Here is an 18,121-nt window from a genome sequence, read left to right as displayed (position 1 = left end):
GACTGGAATGATCGGAGAATTACATACATTGGAGTCAGTTTCTACAACTACTCCTTGAGCGATGAGCTCGTCAATAATTTTGGATAAGGCTGTTACAGCCTCAGGTGGCAATCTGTACTGTCTGATTCGTGGTAACACTACACCTGGCTTGAGAGTCACACGATGGGGTGTGATTTGCATATAACCTACATCAGTTGGACCTTGCGCCCATAGATGCTGCGGAACATTAGACAATCTCGGATCAAAATCTCGTAATACATAGTGACCCTTGAAGTCACGTAAAAACAGGCGTATTCCCTCTGGGGAGCAGCAAATAACTGCACCTAATTCTTTCAGTGTTTTAATACCTAACAAATTTTCTGGACATGACTTCGTAAGTAACAGATCAGTAGTGCGGGACAATGGACCTACTTCTAGAGTAACTGGCTTAGATATCTCGTTTACAATAGGCTTTCCTAAAAATCCAAGGGAAACATTTCTAGAGCCTGAGAGCGGAGCCCCTGGAACTTCGGCGTGACTAATGGTCGTCCTACTTGCCCCTGTATCAATCAGAAACTTTCTGTCTTTCCCTAATACTTGACTATGAACATAGGGACCTTCTTGATCTACAGGAATCTCGATGAGAGGCAAGCCTACCTCCCTCTCTAGGCTGTTTCATGAATATGGCTGATACTCTGGATACTCGGACTGGGCATACTGATACATCTGCTGTGTAACATGCTGTGTTGCAGCAATAGGCTGCGGTGCTGGAACTGTCTGTTGTGCATTTTGTGGCTGAGAAATCTGTGAAACTTGTTCTTGTCTAGGCGGACGTGGTCTTTCTTTAGTCTTACCGGTAGCTATGTTGTGTTTCAGAACTGCACACTCGTTTATATAGTGACCTGGCTGTTTACAATAATTGCAGGTCCCTTTAACGGGAACTGCAGGATGACTGGCTTGATTCGGACCCCTCTTCTGACTGTCTTGAGGAACAGATTGTGCAACTAGTACTTTCATTTTCGTGTCTTTCATACGTTTTCTTTCATGATCTTGCTCTTCTCTGATTCTATTCTGGTGATACTGAAGCATCTGTAACATTTGGGACGGGGTATTAGCTTGCCAGGTACTTTCGACTTTCAAAACTCGGTTCTTAACTTGTGGACTTGAATTCTCGACTAATTTAGTAACAAAAAGATGAGGGTATGACTCGCTACTTGTCTTGAGGCCACTGTTTATAATAAAGCATTTCTCAAATCTAGAATAAAAATCACTAGTGTCTTCGTCTTGTTTCTGTTTACAGGCTGAGATTGCATCCCAGTCTTCCTTTTTAGTGGCTATTAATCTTGGCAAAACTTGTATCAATAATTCAGGTAATTCTTTACATTTCTCTCCAAGACCGGTACCTGGTACTCGTATCTTATCTTCAGCTTCTAGAATTGCCCAATCGATCTTTTTCTCTCCCACCTCCCAATCTTTTTCCTTGAGTTTCTCGTATACCCCTGCGGGCAATAGGACTTTTAGCATTTTAATAATATCTGGATAAGTGTATTCTCCCATACGGAGCATGTCTTTTAATTCTCGGTGGAACCCTGCTGGATCTTTGTCGTGACAGGGAATTAATTTCTTCATCTCTAAGAGTTCCATCTTTGTAATCGGAGTGTAAACAAACACTCGTTGCATTTCACCATCCGCTGTCCTGACTGGGTGTACTTCTCGTAGCGGGTTCTGTCTATCTATGTAAAACGGTTTACTTTCTGGAGGTGAGACATGAACAAAATGCGGGTTCAGGAACGTTCTATATTTGTGGCGCTGTTCTAGAATGACACTAATAAAATCGGTACCTAAACCTTTCCATCTCTATACTGGAGTAACTCGTTCAGGACATCATGTAACGGACCTGGATCAGAATGTTGACCCTCATACAGAGTAATGAGGTGCTGGATCATATACATACCCACCAGTCGTTGCTCGGCTGGGGGCAGTTTCAGAAACATTTGTGCCACTATTTCGTCTGGAAAAGTGGTAGAATCAGTAATCCATCGGACTGCTGATCGGGCTAGTTCTTGTTCATGCATAATACTTAACTTACTATAACCGATTCGTGATTTCAGAATATGATCGGTAGCTTGAAATACTTGTTCTAGAGAACCTTGTTCTGGTGCTGGGTGATGAAAAACTGACTTGTGTTCTAGGCGTAAGTGGCGATCTGGAAATCTAGATTTTCCTACATACGCTATTCTGGCGGGATTCTCGTCGTCTACCTCTTCAGTAGAAGAGTCATTCTCTTTCTCGCTTACTTGTGCTGCTTTACGTTGTTCGTGTAACTTTATTATTTCCTTACGAATTCTCTTGTACATACTCTCTATACTACTGATAGTTCTGTGCTTACCCTCGGCTATATTATCACTCCACCTTGTCAGGATTCTCATTTCGGCCGGATCTTTGGTCGGATAATCTTGTTCTCTTATTAAACAATTAATCAGAAACTTTAATAACATGAGCTGGATCTCAGCTTTCCTTTGAGACATGGCTTCGCCAATACTTTCTGGATCATCCCCTGTACGGATGAAACGATATATTCTGTCTAGATCTTCTTTCATATTCGGTAGGGTATCCAAATACCCGGTCACCCGTCTTACACGGATGGAATATATAACTGTACTATCATCACCTGCAACTGGATCATAGCGGCATTCAGTAAGAGCTCGTCGGATATCTGCAACGGACTTATATTTGGGCGTACGCTGTAACGCACTTTCATGTAACTCGACTAACGTTACACGTTGGTGTGGTGGCGGGGTACCAGGAGGACCTCCTCCTGCGGCCCCTAAACTAGAATCGTCGACTGATACTCTTCGTGCTGGCGCGGCGGGAAATTGTAATGTGGGCTGGACCGGGGGTACCGTGGCAGGTACTCCGGTGTCTGGAGGAGCAGGATTTACATTATTTACAGGAGCTGGCGTAACAGGATTTGCATATTCTGGGACTGTGTCGTCCAAATAGGACGAAATAAAAATATCAGCTGCGGTCGGTTTGTGACGTAGCTTGGTCGGAACTAATGGTGGCGGGAGATTACTGGATGCCTCCGGGGTTGCTTTTGGCAAGCCCTCGGCAAGGAGAGGGTACATACCCTTAATAAGGGCATTCCTCTGTCTGTCTGACTGTTCGGTTTTAACTCGTTCACCTATCTCGATTAGTTCCCTTTCTTGGGCTCGTTCTAAGGATTCTCTACTTAGTTCTGACTTTCTGATTTCTTTTTCGGTTCTTTTATGAGATTCTTTGCGCCATAACTCGATGGCATCTTTCTGTGACTGTCTGGCTTTCTTTTTCCATAATGCTTCTTCTACTCGCATGATGCACTCGGCATCCCATGTGCCTGATACCGGCCATCTATACTTTTCTTCTAACTGTTTGGTGTATTCCACCCATAAATCTAGATATAATATGGCACTTATGCCATGCTTCTGATACATAAAATGACCTGGACTGTCCCTAGGCGGGACAGGAACTGCTGCTTCTAACAGACCTTTTCTAGTTTTTAACTGACGTAGTTTGGAAAATAGCGGCATGACTGAACTGTAATCTAGACACAATACAATACACAATGAACACGATAACTACACCACTTTCATACCACGACATTAAAATACATGAAGAACATTTAAAATAACAGTTCGAACAGAATACTACCTGGAATACGGAAAACAGAATACATGAATTTCTCGAGAACAGAACTGACTAGAACAGAAACTAGATGCACTGCTAAAACAGTACGAAACTTACCGGTCTCATAAAGAGACACATCAGGACCCGCATCCACCGAAGTGGACACTTCGTTTTGGGTCTGTGTACCACCAAAACCCACGGACCAGAGTCAATTAGATTGACCCTGTCTAGATACTACCCCAGCAACGGTACTCACCGGGCAGCAAGAACGGAAGGCCTCGGACTGGACTGGACTGCTTCGACGCCGGACGGACGAACTTCGGACTTCAGTTACGGGTGGGCCTCCGGATACCTCGGACCTTGGACTCTCGGCTTGGGCTCTGGTCGGGACTCGCCGCGTTCCTCCACCGCCTCGTCTGGATGCTGGACCGCCACCTCCGTCTCCTCCGTGGGCCTGAGGGATACTTGAAGCAGAAATATCTGCACGTGCACGGTATGGTTCCGTCACGGCTGCAGAGGGTCAGGGGGCCGGCGTGGCTTCACCGGCGCGTGGGGAAAGGGCAAGTCCCTGTTCGGGCGCCATTATGTGGTATATAAATAAATAATACCGGATCTAGGTTTGACTGGACATAGCAATAACAGATAGCTCAATAAATAAGAGTCAAGATTCGAGGTAGTAGGAGTTTGCAGGTTTAATACAGCATAAAGGACAGGAACAGGACAACCTGCACGGGAACAGGATGGCAGCGCTGCCGGGGACAGGATTGGACTGGCGGATCGGCGTAACATTTAATAACAGTGCACAAGCATATATACTAAAACAGTTGCATTACAGTGAATACAGTAGGCGGAGCAGTGGGTGTGGTCAATAACAGTCGCGAAAGATAAGGGTGAAAGTAGGTGTAACAAGAGGCGTATACATAGACATGTGATGTAAACGTAACAGAATATGTCATAAATGGGGCGGAAACATGGAGGGGGCTACCTAAGGAGCCGGGACCTCTAACCTAATGGTGCGCGCAAACTGACAATGACGTGTTACTAGGAGAAGCTGGGGGCTATGAACTCTGTGCTAGGAGTAAAGACTGAAGTCTGGAGAGTCAGGGCGACATGTACCTAAACCCTATCTAGTATCTGATGTTTAGAGAACATGTTGATATAAACTAAGAGTCAGGAGAGGAGAGGCTAACAGACTCTAAGACTGGAGCATGCATTATTCTACGTGTAGTGCGTGATGAAGAATATTAAATGACCATTAAATGCAGTATTTCTCCTACATGGAGACGTAAAGGCTAGACAATGACGGAAACTATTGATGTGATTCAGTAGCTTAGGAATGCAGAGAAGGAGGGCTGGACTGATAACTAGAATCATAACATACTCTTGGCAGACTCGTAGGCAGAGCCAGGCCGAGCCGGGCACTGTGAGGCAGGAAGTAAGTGAAGGGTCGAGGATACAGGTGGGGGCTGTATTGCTCCTCAACGAGGGTTCAGGAGACAGGAGCTGAATCTGGTGTCCGGGCCCTTTTGAGGCCTAGAAACGGGGACTATACAATGAAATAACGTGCACACTGAGAAACGTGGCAACGTAACTTTGCATAGGCCTGATATTCGTAGTATTCACGAGAACTGGGAACTGGCATACTAGGGATGGACACAACTATAATTGCGTCTTTAATCAAACATGGGGAATACATATGCATATTAATCATGCACACATAACATAAGATGGGGGACACGTAGGGACACAGAACATGGCAAAATTTACTTTTCCACAAGGTGATGCCTGATATTATTTTCTGCGCCAACGCACTGCACTGCTGCATTCACTAGGCACACTCTCCTCCCTAGAGGTCTGTCCTGCAGCTGGTCCGTGCCTTCCACTGTGCCTCCTGGACTCTTGTATTGCGGGAGTGATACTGCTGCGGCTGTTGCCTCCTCACTTTTCCCCATCCCCGATCCTGTGGCAGCGATTTGGATGGTCTGTAGTACTTCCAAGGAACTTGTGACTGTGACCAAACCCCTTGCGATGTCACGGCTGCAGTAGGCCATCTCTAACTGCATTGCCACTGGTCCCTTGCTAAGGACAGAGGTGGCAGTGCATTGTGGGTTCACTGCCTTCGTGTAACCATCCATTCTCTGTCTGCCCCTGCACCTTGCCCCACGTTCATTGTCCATCTTGCTGCACAACAGTCTAACAGCCTCTGCCATGTCCGGCATGCCCTCAGCCACGGTGTTGCTAAGGCAGTATATGCCCTCCTTCATGTCCTGCATGTTTTTGTTAAGGGCCACCATCTGGCGTCACATTGACTGCATTGTTTTTCCTTGCAGCCGCTGCACCTTCAGTATCTTCCCCTCCAGACCTGCAAATCACTGGACTCCTCTCCCTGTGCATCAGGACTGTGTTCCCTTAGTCGGCGGCGTCGGACACCTATGTGGCCATGCTCCATGGGGGACTGTGTTCCTGGAGTCTGTTCAGCCTCCTCCTGCATGGACTGTGGGGCTCCCATGCTCTCCTCCTCTGAGCCCTCCATCTCCTGGAGGCTACCCACTGTATAGCTCCTGGCTCTTGGTGGTGGTGGTGGTGTGACCTCAGCAGGTGACAGAACCTCCTCATCCTGGGTGTTGGGCACCCTGGGTGTCTCTTCTGTCTCCCCTTCTGCAGCCTGGCGTGCTGGGTCACCTGTGGATACAGAATGTCCATTTACTCACTTGTCTAGCAGCATTAGCTATTCAATACATTTCATGACTGCCAATCAAACTGCCTGTCCCCCGCTTGCTAGTTATTTACTGATGTGTGTGACATGAATTTGGGTTCAGTGGACTAACTGTTATGCTATGAGTTAATTGGGACTACATCTCCCATGATGCATTGCTGGTGTTTTGCAAATCATGGACTGGAGTAGGAATCATACTGGGTCATTGGGGATTGGGGTGGCACAGCCTGCTGTGCATGCATCTTACCTTATCTGTTGGCTCCCGTGGCAGAGCTGTCCGCGTCTCCAATGCCATTGACACACTCCGGCTAGAGGGTAGACTCCACCAATTGTTTCCAAGGGTGTTGGTACAGGCGCAGTAGATGTCCCACCACCTGTCTGGTTGGCTTGTTTGAGCCGGTCGGCCACCCTCTCTTTGGCAGCTATGCAAAGGTCATAGCAGTGCTTCTTGAGTTCGTCTATCGAGCACTGGGTGACGCCGATGGCATTGATTTTTTCCAGGATCACAAGCCAAATTTTTATTTTCTGTGATTCAGGAACGTACAGGGATTTTTTGCCAAAGAGCTGGTCATGATCCTTCACCACCTCCCCAATTAGCACCTCCAACTCCCTCTCACTAAACTTGTGTTTTCTCTTCCTCTCACAGGCCTCCTTTCCCTTCTCCTGTGTGTCCATAGTTGTTTTGGGTGTCCGCAAGGTGGTTGCTATGCAGATCCTGGGTATTTGGTTCTGGTCCCTGCCTCTCACACAGGATGCACCGGATTGGCTGATTCACTAATTAGCGACTTTTCTTTAATACCGGATTCGCTAATACCGATTTGATAATGCAAAATTACTAATACCGATTCGGTAATGCAAAATCGGTATTTATTTTTAGCGATTCTTACCGAATCGCTATCTTTTAGCGATTTTTTATCTACATGGGAATTTGCGAGTTCTTAATAGCAATTCAGAAAAAATCGCTATTAGGGACTCACAATTTGGTTTTTACCTACATATTTAATATTATATTAATATAATTCTTTACACAGATTTAAAGGTATGCGTGAAAGCACTGACATGAAATTCTTCCTGCCGCTATAATAATTGTAATCCTGGAAAAATTAATCTGAATAATTTCACACTTTCCTTCCAGCTGGTGTCTTTTGAATCACTTTGGGTACCACCAGGAAGTGGCGGCTCCTCCGCTAAAGCAGATCAGCGTCGCCCCACTGCTGCAAAGCAGTGAAAGAGAGAAGAAATAACTTGAGGTTATCATTGTATTTGTTCCTGCTGCACAGATTTGCGGGGCAGGTGGGGCTGCTCTGCTCTCAGAGCAGGGGAGGACTGGTCTGCCCACTCCAAGTTTACAAAGACTGTTTTTCTGGGCCTCTCTGGCTGGTTAAACAGTCATGCGTACTTCGCATGTTCTCCATGCAGGCTGCATTACAGCCTGCATGGAGAACATGCCCAGGCCCCCATTACCTGGCTGAGTGCAGATCAACGGCGCTTATGCCAATCACAGCGCTGTGATTGACTTAGGGGAGGGAGCCTGGCTGCTTCCTGTTCCAGCATGGAGAGACTGAGATGACGTGGGAGAGAGCGGGAGAACATCACGGAGGTATGTTTCTTTTTGCTTGTTTTTTTTACTGACTCCTGAAGAATAAAGACACCGTTCCTATAGAGATAGACCCAGCTGAAGTGATAAACTTAAACATGGCAAAGATCTAAATAATCTCAATTTCGAAATCTGAACAATAGCATCCTGAAAGCTACATATCCAAAGTGTAGGGAAGGACTCAAAAACTTAATGACAAAGCAAATACTCTTTAAAGAATTGAGCTCACCCTACGTGCTAGCTGACAACAGTGTAACTGGCTTAAGAAACTGTAAGTTATGGTGATCAATTAGACTAATGTTTTGCGCCTAGTGGGTGATGTTCCACTCTTCAAAAGCTTTTTTAATAGTTAATAACTCTTTCTCAGCAATATTGTAATGTATTTCTGATGGATACAATTTATGGAGAAAAAAGCTATCTGTGGCTTTTTTGAAATAACACTACTCCCACTGCCACCTGCCAAACCTCTGCCTCAAAAATGAAAGGCATAGCAGTATTTGGATGCTGTAGGATAGCAGCAGACATGCGTTTCTCATTTAATTCCTGAAAAGCTTGCTCCTCTTCTGTCTTCCACTCACATTTTACCTCCTTATCTAATAACTTATTATTTGGTCCAATCGTTTCAGAAAAGTGATCTATAAATTGTTGAAAAAATATTTGTGAAACCTTTGTACATCTGAGCCCTTCAATTTAATCTTCTCTGGTTCATGAATCTTTCTAGTTGTAATACTCCAGAGGTAAAAGGAAGCTACCATTGATTTCAAATTGCAATACCAGTGTCACAGATTTGTCACAGAATTAGACCAGACTTGTAGGTGAAGTTAAATGGGTTTATTACAAACTCAGAAACAAACTAATATAAATGAGTCTCAGAAGCATATTGTAGAAATACATAATCACCAAAATTAAATCTGAATCGTCTAATGAAATTCAATCTAAAAAGCCTACAAGAAACTCAGTTGCTTTGATGCAAAAGATGAGGAAGTGAATCTGAAGATTAAACTGAGAATTCGATCCTCATTGTCTAGTCATTAGTAAATCTAAAGAACTAACTTAGTCTACTCTATATTAAAGTGGGGAAACCCTAATTAATCAGAGAAACAATGACAGATGTCAGTATAATGGAGACTTAAGTACAAGTGCCCAAAATCGAAAGAATACATCACAGGCTTTTAAAGCATGCTACTCACACATGAGGATCTCAAGGCACTGGGGCGGATGGTGCAGCTACGGGTCAGCCAAAAAGCCAGGTCTTGAGGCTCTTCCTGAAGGCGTGCAGGGTGGGGGAGCGTCTGATGTTGACTGGGAGCTTGTTCTAGGCTTTGGCTGCGATGTAGGAGAAGGCTCTCCCCCAGCTATGGTTGTGTGGATGCTGCCAGGGCGAGGTCGGCAGAGCGAAGGTTTCTTTTGTTGAGGTATTTGGGTCCGATGTTGTCAGAGGGATTTGTAGACATGGGTGAGTAGCTTGAAAGTTACCCTCTTCTCTACGGGGAGCCAGTGGAGGTCTTGCAGGTGTTGGGTCATGTGCTCATGCCGTGGGGTGCCAAGAACTAGTCTGGCTGCGGTGTTATTGATAGTCTGGAGTTTCCATAGCCGGGATTTGTTGATTCCCGATTAGAGGACGTTTCCATAGTCCAGTCTGCTGGTAATGAGTGCATGGGTGACTATCTTTCTGGCTTCGGGTCGGATCCACTTGAAGGTTATGTGGAGGACGCAGAAGGAGTTGAAACAGGTGGAGGCGACAGTGCTGATCTGGCTTGTCATGGTGAGGGAGGAGTCTAGAATGATACCAAGGTTCCTGGCATGGTCCGTTGGGGTGGGTTTCCAAGGGGGGAGGGCCACCAGGAGCTGTCCCACGCAGTGGGGGAGAGTCCAAGGACGAGACCCTCTGTCTTCTCCGAGTTCAGGTTTAGGCAACTGTTGCTTATCCAGGCTGCAACATCTTTCATTCCTTCTTGGAAGCTGAGTGATGTCTTTGGGGGTTTTCGTGAGAAAGAGGATGAGCTGGGCGTCATCGGCATAGGATACTATGCTGAGCCCATGCTGTCTGATGATGGTGGCGAGGGGGGCCATGTAGATGTTGAAGAGCGTGGGGCTGAGCGATGATCCTTGGGGTCTCCACAGTTGATCTCTGTGGTGGGTTCAGAGAGGAAGGGTGGGAGTCTGATCCTTTGGGTTCTGCCGGTGAGAAATGAGTGGATCCAGTTGAAGACGGATCCACGTATGCCAGTGTCGTGGAGTCTAGCTGCAGGAGTGGGATGGGAGATGATGTTGAAGGAAGCAGTGAGGTCTAGCAGGATGAGGGCCACGGTGTCCCCCTGGTCAAGTAGCATGCCGATGTCATCTATGGCAGCAAGCAGCGGGGTGTCGGTGCTGTGGTTGCTGCAGAATTCAGACTGGGAGGAGTTGAGGATGGCGTTCTCTTCGATGAAGGTAGTCAGTTGTGCATTGACGAATTTCACTGTGACTTTGGCTGCGAAGGGAAAGAGAGAGATGGGCTGGTAGTTTTTCAGGTCCTTCAGGTCAGCCGAGGGTTTCTTGAGAAGGGGCTTGATCTCAGCCCATTCCAGTTGTCAGGGAAGATGCCAGATTCAAAGGTGGTGTTCATGGTGTGGCGTAGTTTGCGTGCAATGGTGGTGGTGGCTCTGTGGAATTTTTTAGGCAGGCAGGGGTCCGTGGGGGCTTCAGAGTGGATGCTCTTCATGTTCGTGGTGGTGTCTTCAATGGTGACTGGTGCTCATGTGGTGATGGTGTGCTGGCTGTCATTACTGGAGGGGAGGGCGGTTTCTGGAGTCTGTTCGCTGAAGTTGTCGTAGAGGGACTTGATTTTCAGGTGGAAGTAGGAGCCAAGCTTGTTGCAGAGGTCCTGGGATGGTGTGATGTCCCTGGCTTCGCTGGGGGTTTGGTGAACTGCTGGATGATGTTGAAGCGCTCCTTTGAGTTGCTGGCATTGGTGGGAATTTTGTTCCTGACGAAGGTCCTCTTGGTGGATCTTATGAGTTGGTGGTATTCTGTCATGGCATGCTTGGAGGTGGACTTGTCTTTGGTCATTTTGCTGGGTCTCCATCGTTTCTCGAGCCATCTGCAGGAGCGCCTGACTTCTTGGAGATGGATGGTGAACCAAGCGGCTTTCAGAAGGCTTTGTCTGTCGGGGAGGCAGAAGGGATGAGCTTGTCTGTGCAGATGGTGATCCAGCGTTGTAGATCCATGGTTGTAGCATTGGTGTCGGTCATGGCGGAGGGGTTTCGTGGGCGAGGGTAGAGTTGAGGTGCACCTCTATGACCTTGCTCCAGTTCCTTCGTGGCGGGCGAGGGGCGGGCTTGTGTGCGGTGGTGGTGCTGAAAGAGGAGTGTATGAATTTGTGGTCTGCCCCGAGGTGCTGCGAGGTGTGGCTGAAGTGGATTGTCACGAAGTACCCGTAGACAAAGTTATGGCGGTTGAGACAGACATGATTCCTCCTTATATTTCTCCATTCCCCTCCTTACAGCCCACATCTGGCGCCGATGATCCTGGGCTTGAGCACAGTCCTAAGGCAACCGGAAGGAAAAAAATCTCCCTGCAGATTGATGATATAAATGGAATAGTAACATCGTAGGAGGATAACGAGGAAGACAAGGGCCCTTTAAGAAAAGACTGGGAAGTGAACACCGGAAGAGACTTAAGCCTTGGATGCCGTCAGGAGTTTTTGTTGAAAATCGAAGCAACGCTGAATGAAGCAGTGACAACAGGCTACCTCGTCACAGGAGCCGAAGGCGAGAGATCTGCGAAAGAACAAGAAGTGCCCCACTGCGTCCCAGGAGGGACGTTGCTCTTGCAGATGCGTGGCCGCTTACAAGGAATATTTAAATAACAGAGGAGAGCCAGACGCTAGCAAAAGGTCTGCGCTGGGGAAAATGGGAGGGAGGGGAACTAAATGGAATTAACTGGTGTTGGTTTTGATTTAAGGTGAAAAATATATACCTCCTCACTCTCTACCCTGAGGTTGATTGAGAAGAGAACAAACCACTGATTTAAGCCACGTGTTTGCTTTTCTGAGGGCCCACCGCGGTGAGGCAGGTATTGAAGTAGTCCCGAAGTACAGAATGGGATAACCGAAGACCGGAAAAAGGATATAATAAAACCTGCAAATGACTTGCTAATTAAAAAAGATAAATAAAAGGACAAGGCTAAAAGAAAAAGAAAACCCACTCTCTCTATTTTTTCCTTTAACACCGAGTATAAGGTGTAGTGTCACATGGATGTTTGTTCGTCCTGCAAAGATGGCGTCGGGGATGTGTCCGGCCTTGTGGGTGTGGGGGGGTGATGAGCTGCTTCAGTCCAAGGCTGGTGAGGTTGTCCAATAGGGCGGTGGAGTCGGGGTTGCTGCGGTTGTTCAGGTGGAAGTTCAGGACTCCGATGAGTATGTAGTCCATGGAGGAGATGGCGTGGGGTGCGATGAGTTTGGCAATGGTGGTGGTGAAAGGAGCATGGGCCCAGGGGCACTGTAGATGAGAGTGCCATACAGCGTGGTTCTGGGACTGGTCTGGATCTGGAAGTGGAGGTGATCGGTGTTGGAGAGGGAGTAAGCTCGTGCTGGAGGTGGAGAGTCGGAGGGAGCTCTTCTGTGTGATGGCGAGTCCTCCTACTGGGCGTGGGGCGGTCTTTTCTATGGTTCTTTTAGACGTCTGGAATGGCGCCGGCGATGTCGGGGGAGGAGTCGGTGTTTGTCCAGGTTTCCTTGAAGTAGGCGATGTCTGGCGAGAGGGTGTCGAGGAGGTCCCAGATCTCTAAGGCATGTCTGTGCAGGAAGTGCACATTAAGAAAGAGGCATTTCAGGGCTTCTTTGGTGCGGGCTTCCTGCATGGGAGCCGAGGTCGGATGCCGTGGATGGTGAAGGAGTGTCGGCAGGAGAATTTGCCATGGGTGGTGTTCAGTGTCAACAGCTGGCAGTTGTTGTTTCTACCAGGGCTGAGTGTGAGAAGGGAAGCTGGGTTGTAGCAGTGGAATGTCAGAGATCCAGGGTCCCTGGCGCTGGTTGTGGTCGGGTCGCGGACGGATGCAGAGGGGTTTGCCTTTGACATGCCTTTGGTGTGCCAACGGCGCGGCCGCACAGCGGCGACCATTAAGTAGAGAAGGGGGAGAGAATCGCAGCTGGGAGGCAGGAGCGGGAAATCGGCGGGGGGTAGGGGCCGCGGGGGCAGCAGCAGCAGGGAAACGGGCAGAAAACTGGAAAAACAAAACAAAAATACCGGGGCAAGACAGAAAAACAGGCACAGTTTCAATACAATACAGTTACAATACAATACATAAAACAAAGACTGAGACAGAATCTGAACAGAAAACGGGCACAATACATCACATATAGCAGTGGAACCAGCAGAGGAGCAAGGCTCTCCCACTGGACCACCAGGGATGAGGCACAGGGAGGAGCCTGAAGGTGGAGGAGGGCCTCAAGCCCCTACTTGTGTAGAGCAGAGCACGGGCAGCAGCACTTACCAGTGGAGCTGCAGGGGGAGAGAGCAGATCCCTGACCAAGCGGTCAGAGGTCCTGCAATGTGTAACATGAAGCCACATATTGAGAAGTATTACAAAGAAGTCTACACCTCATGAAGACCTAAAGGTATCTGCTCCTGTTAGACCTGGCATTATTGGCATGGGATTCCCCTGTATTTTTGCCTTTGCCTCCTGTTATTCTGCTGTGGGTTGGGCTTCGATTTTGCTGGTCTATTCTTTGGGCCTTTTGCCACTGCTGTTCATTGCCAAAGTGGAATTGCTTCCTGTAAAATGTTGTTATGGATTTGTGATTCCATCATTGGCATATTTGATTCATTAGTCTGTCCCTAGTGCAGTGCACTGTGTGTGTCCAAGGCCTGTAAATCAAATGCTGCTAGTGGGCCTGCAGCACTGATTGTGCCACCCACATAAGCAGCCTGTAAATGTAACTCAGACCTGCCACTACAGTGTCTGTGCACGGTTGTGACTGCCATGTCGACTTGGCAAGTGCAACCACTTGCCAGTCTCTAACCTTCCCTTTTCTTACATATCAGTCACTCCTAAGGTAGACCCAAGTTACCCCTGTGGGCAGGGTGCAGTGTATGTGAAGGGTAGGATATGCACTGATGTGTGTGGCATGTCCTGAAATGCTGGCAATTTCTATTTTCACTATTGAAAGGCTATCTGTCCCATCAGATAGAATGGGGAGGTTGTTAATAACATCTAATAAGCATAACTGCCCATGGGAACAAGATAGGAAAATGGAGTTTATATGCCTTAACTCAAAATATAAAGATGCATCTTTTAGTGAGGGTGATTTTTACATTCTGCATTTGAAAATACCACTTTTAGAAAGAAGGTGTTTTCTTGCTTAGCCATCCAGCTTGCCCCTGCTAGGTTTGTGTATTGACTGTCTTGCTTTGGAGTGACAGGGACTGGGGATGTGCATTATGTTCAGACAGCCACTTGGGGGGGGGTGTGGGGGGGTAGGTGTGCCCTGCCTTTCCAGGGTGAGTCAGGGCTGAACTGAATAGACCTGGGCTGAATTCAGAGTAGGGGGGAGAGAATTCTTTCACACCTGAATGGGTCTGGTATGCCTTGGACAATGCTGTCCCCACCTCCTGCCAGGAAGATGCACCGGAGAGGACATAACTTGTTCTGGCTGGGGAAAGACACTCTCTGCCTTCAGAGAACAAAGGATTTTGTGCTAAAAAGAGTGGGGCCCAGACCCCAGAACTTTAGATTACTTTTGGAATTCAAGAGGAACCTTTGCCAAGAAGAAGAGCTGGAGAAACTGAGAAGTTCTGTCCCTTTGCTGTGTGCAGTCTGGGGTTGGCCTGCATTAGCTGTTTCTGCCAAGGAAAGGACAAGCAGTGGCTATTTCTAACAAGGAAAGGACAAGGAATTTGCTGTGTGCTGGCTCCCCTCCTTGAGGAAGATCTCCAAGGCCCTGAAGCAGAGCTTGAGTTATTAAGTCTCAGGAACACAAAGACTTTGAACTACTGAACTTCCTTGCTGGGAGTTTTTACCTGCCAAGAAGGGACTGTACCTGTTCTGGGCCTCTGGAAGTTATTCCTGTTGTTGGGAGCTGGAAAGCGACGCATATGCACGTGTTTCTGATGCATCGTGGAAGTGCGTAAAGAATTTCCACGTATCGTCATCATGCTGCTGAAGAAACCGAAATCGGCACACGTTGCACGAGTGCACCAATCTACGAAGGCCGAGATCACCACACCGAATCCGACGCAGGCCCTTCTGTGCGGCCCTCAAGAACCAACTCATCATGGGACTGTGTCTGAAGAAACCAACTCAAGCGCCAATGTTACTATCGCATCGAGAACCGATGCATCCCCGATCCTCATGTATCGCACTGAGGCACCAATTCTATAAGGACACCAGGGCCGCAGTAAGAAACCGACGCATCACCCCCCCTTCAGTAAGGAACCGACGCATCACCTCCCCTGGAGTAAGGAACCAATGCATCACATTCCCTGCAGCTGTTCTTTGTTTTGATTTTGACGCATCCAAGGTACTTTGTGTTGAAAGTGTTGCATCTACAATTTGCTTTCAACAGAACTGTTTCTACCTTTTGAAAGTCATATTTGGATTACTGTATTGTGGATTTTTGTCGCTTTGGTCTTCTTTGGTTTGTATAAAGATTACATATTTTTCTTAACTGGTGTGGTGTCAGTTTTGTAGTGTTTTCACTGTATTACTATTTGTGTGCACAAATGCTTTAGACACTGCCTCTGAGATAAGGCGATCTGTTCATGTCATGCAAAGCTACCAAGGGGGTGAGCAGGGGTTATTTTAGAAGTGTATCCCACTTACCTTGACTAGGAAGAAGGGTCACTATTTGAACAATGTGCAAGCCATTGCCAACTAGAGACCCCCATTACTAACAGCACCTATCTAGTTATGCAATTCCAAATAACACACAAATTATTCAAGGTAACCCACGCCATCATCTACAGTACGTTTCCGTCTTCCAAGGTAGCAATTGGCGACTTTCTCCTTTTTACCCACACCTTTAAATTGGAAAATTTAATCAGACTTGAGCTTCCCTTTCTCCACCATGAGAACCTATCTCCAACCTTGTTAGCACAACTTCTTCTTGCCAAACGTTTCCTCCCATGGGAAAGAGGAAAATAATTAGTGGCTATTTTTTAGGGCCTTTGCCCAACCCAGATCTATTTTGTAATTCTTGGCTATGTCGGTCAGCTTATTATGGGCTGGTTTCGCTCATCTAGTAACACCCTTGCTCATAAACTAAAGTTAATTTGGCTGTAAAGCATCTATTCTGCCCAACTCAAGACTTCTACTTATCTTTTAATTCAACTTGAGTTTTTATTTTATACAACCACCTGATTTACTTTCAGTATTGACCTGATTGTTCCCTGGCTCAGTTTTGTACTTCCACTCCCATTTGATGTCTCATTAAAAGTTTTCAACTAGTTGTCCAATTTGGTATTACTCCTCCTGTAGGTGTACTACTGTTTGCATTCAGAGGTGGCTCCCATGTAGTCCTAAGAGGTTCAAATCCAGTTTCATTCATTGATGGGTCTTCACTTGCTCCACAAGGAGAACTCTCATTCATTGGAATTAAAGGACAAAATCCTTCTGAACTTGCGGGAGCATTCCCTGAAACTTGTGGTTTAGACGGGAGAGCCAAATTCTGCCTCAAATTTCCCACTGAATTAGGATTGTCTGTAGAGACAACTGGACTTATCGTAACCAGAACAAGAAGGGAATATGGTGCATTGAGAGGTGTGGAAGTGCCAGGTACACACATCCCTGAACTCCCTCCCATCAGTTTTTTGATTCATATTCACAGGACTCGTACCCATTGTATCAGGGTTCATATTTGTTGGGGCGGTAACCACTCCTGCATGTCCACTCACATTTTTGCTTCTCCCACTCATCATTTGAGACTCACTGTATGGAGGTGGATGTTCTGACAAAAACACATCTAAAAGACTATCACCAGGGTCACTGTTGCTATCCTCTCCCCTGATTCTCTTGACTTCCTCCCTTTTTTTCTTGTCTTTCCCAGCCCCACTTTCTTATGTGAATGTGGGGTACAACGTTGCTCTCTCTATCATATCTGTTCTCCACCTTCTCTGTTCTGCATCCCATCTAGCATCAATGTATGTCCACACTGCCTTGCTAGCTCTTCCCTGATATCTCTGCTTTTCTCTGGCATGCACTGCACCCTCCCAAGCATTCAGCGCATCAAAGTGTGTAGGTCTAGGTAATGGTTTCATTTCATATTAAATTCTTCTCAAATTTTCAATGATCCTCACATTAAATGCACAATAGCATGGAAAAAACAGTACACTTTCTTTCTCTGTGATCTTGTGCCATTGATTAAGCCAATTACATGTGTGAAGCCATATATTTATTGCCTTACAATGACCTACAGTATCTTCAGGTGGTGCCTCTTTTCCCTCTCTGACAGATACTGTCACATATCCCCTTACCAAATCATATAAGACTCTAAAGCATTTCAGTTTTCAGCAAATTTGTCAACATTAGAAATCAGAATATCTGTCAACTCAGGAAACAATCTTTTTCCCCACAACTATCGTGCCAAGTCACTGACCAATACCCACGCGGCACTCAATGTGAAAAACCAGTAACAGCGTGGCTTTACACCAACCAACCAACCAACCAACACAATGACATCAATCTTTATCCTTGCAGGGGCTCATCCTCCCTTACAATGTCTAGGAACGCACTCTTGTCAACACCAAACATACAACACCAAATATGCAATGCAAAACACAAGGCAATCTTAACTTTGTCTGCTCCTCAAATATTTCTAACAACATGGCATCTATGGTTCGAAAATAACCCATTCTCCGACCTCTCCAATCGCACATTCAAATGAGACCTCCAAATGTGGGGAATGGCTCCGAGTAGTACAGTGTCCCACTGTGAACAACGTCCACTGCACCACTCGCCTCACTTCCGCACACCAATAAATGTCCCTATCTCAATTGGACATCAACAAACTCTCACAAAGTACACCACAAAAGTTTAGCAGAGATTTACAATATAGTGTTTTCCACACTGTTTAGTATTATCCCGGGATCTTAGGCCACGTCTGACCCGGTAAACAACTTCGACTTAACACTGCACTCACACAACACTCGAAACATCTTTGCCAGACAGCATCCCATTCTCATACA

The sequence above is a fragment of the Lissotriton helveticus genome, chromosome 1_1, assembly GCF_964261635.1.
Source record: "Lissotriton helveticus chromosome 1_1, aLisHel1.1, whole genome shotgun sequence".
In the NCBI taxonomy this organism is placed as follows: domain Eukaryota; kingdom Metazoa; phylum Chordata; class Amphibia; order Caudata; family Salamandridae; genus Lissotriton; species Lissotriton helveticus.
Note: the sequence above shows the minus strand (reverse complement) of the source record.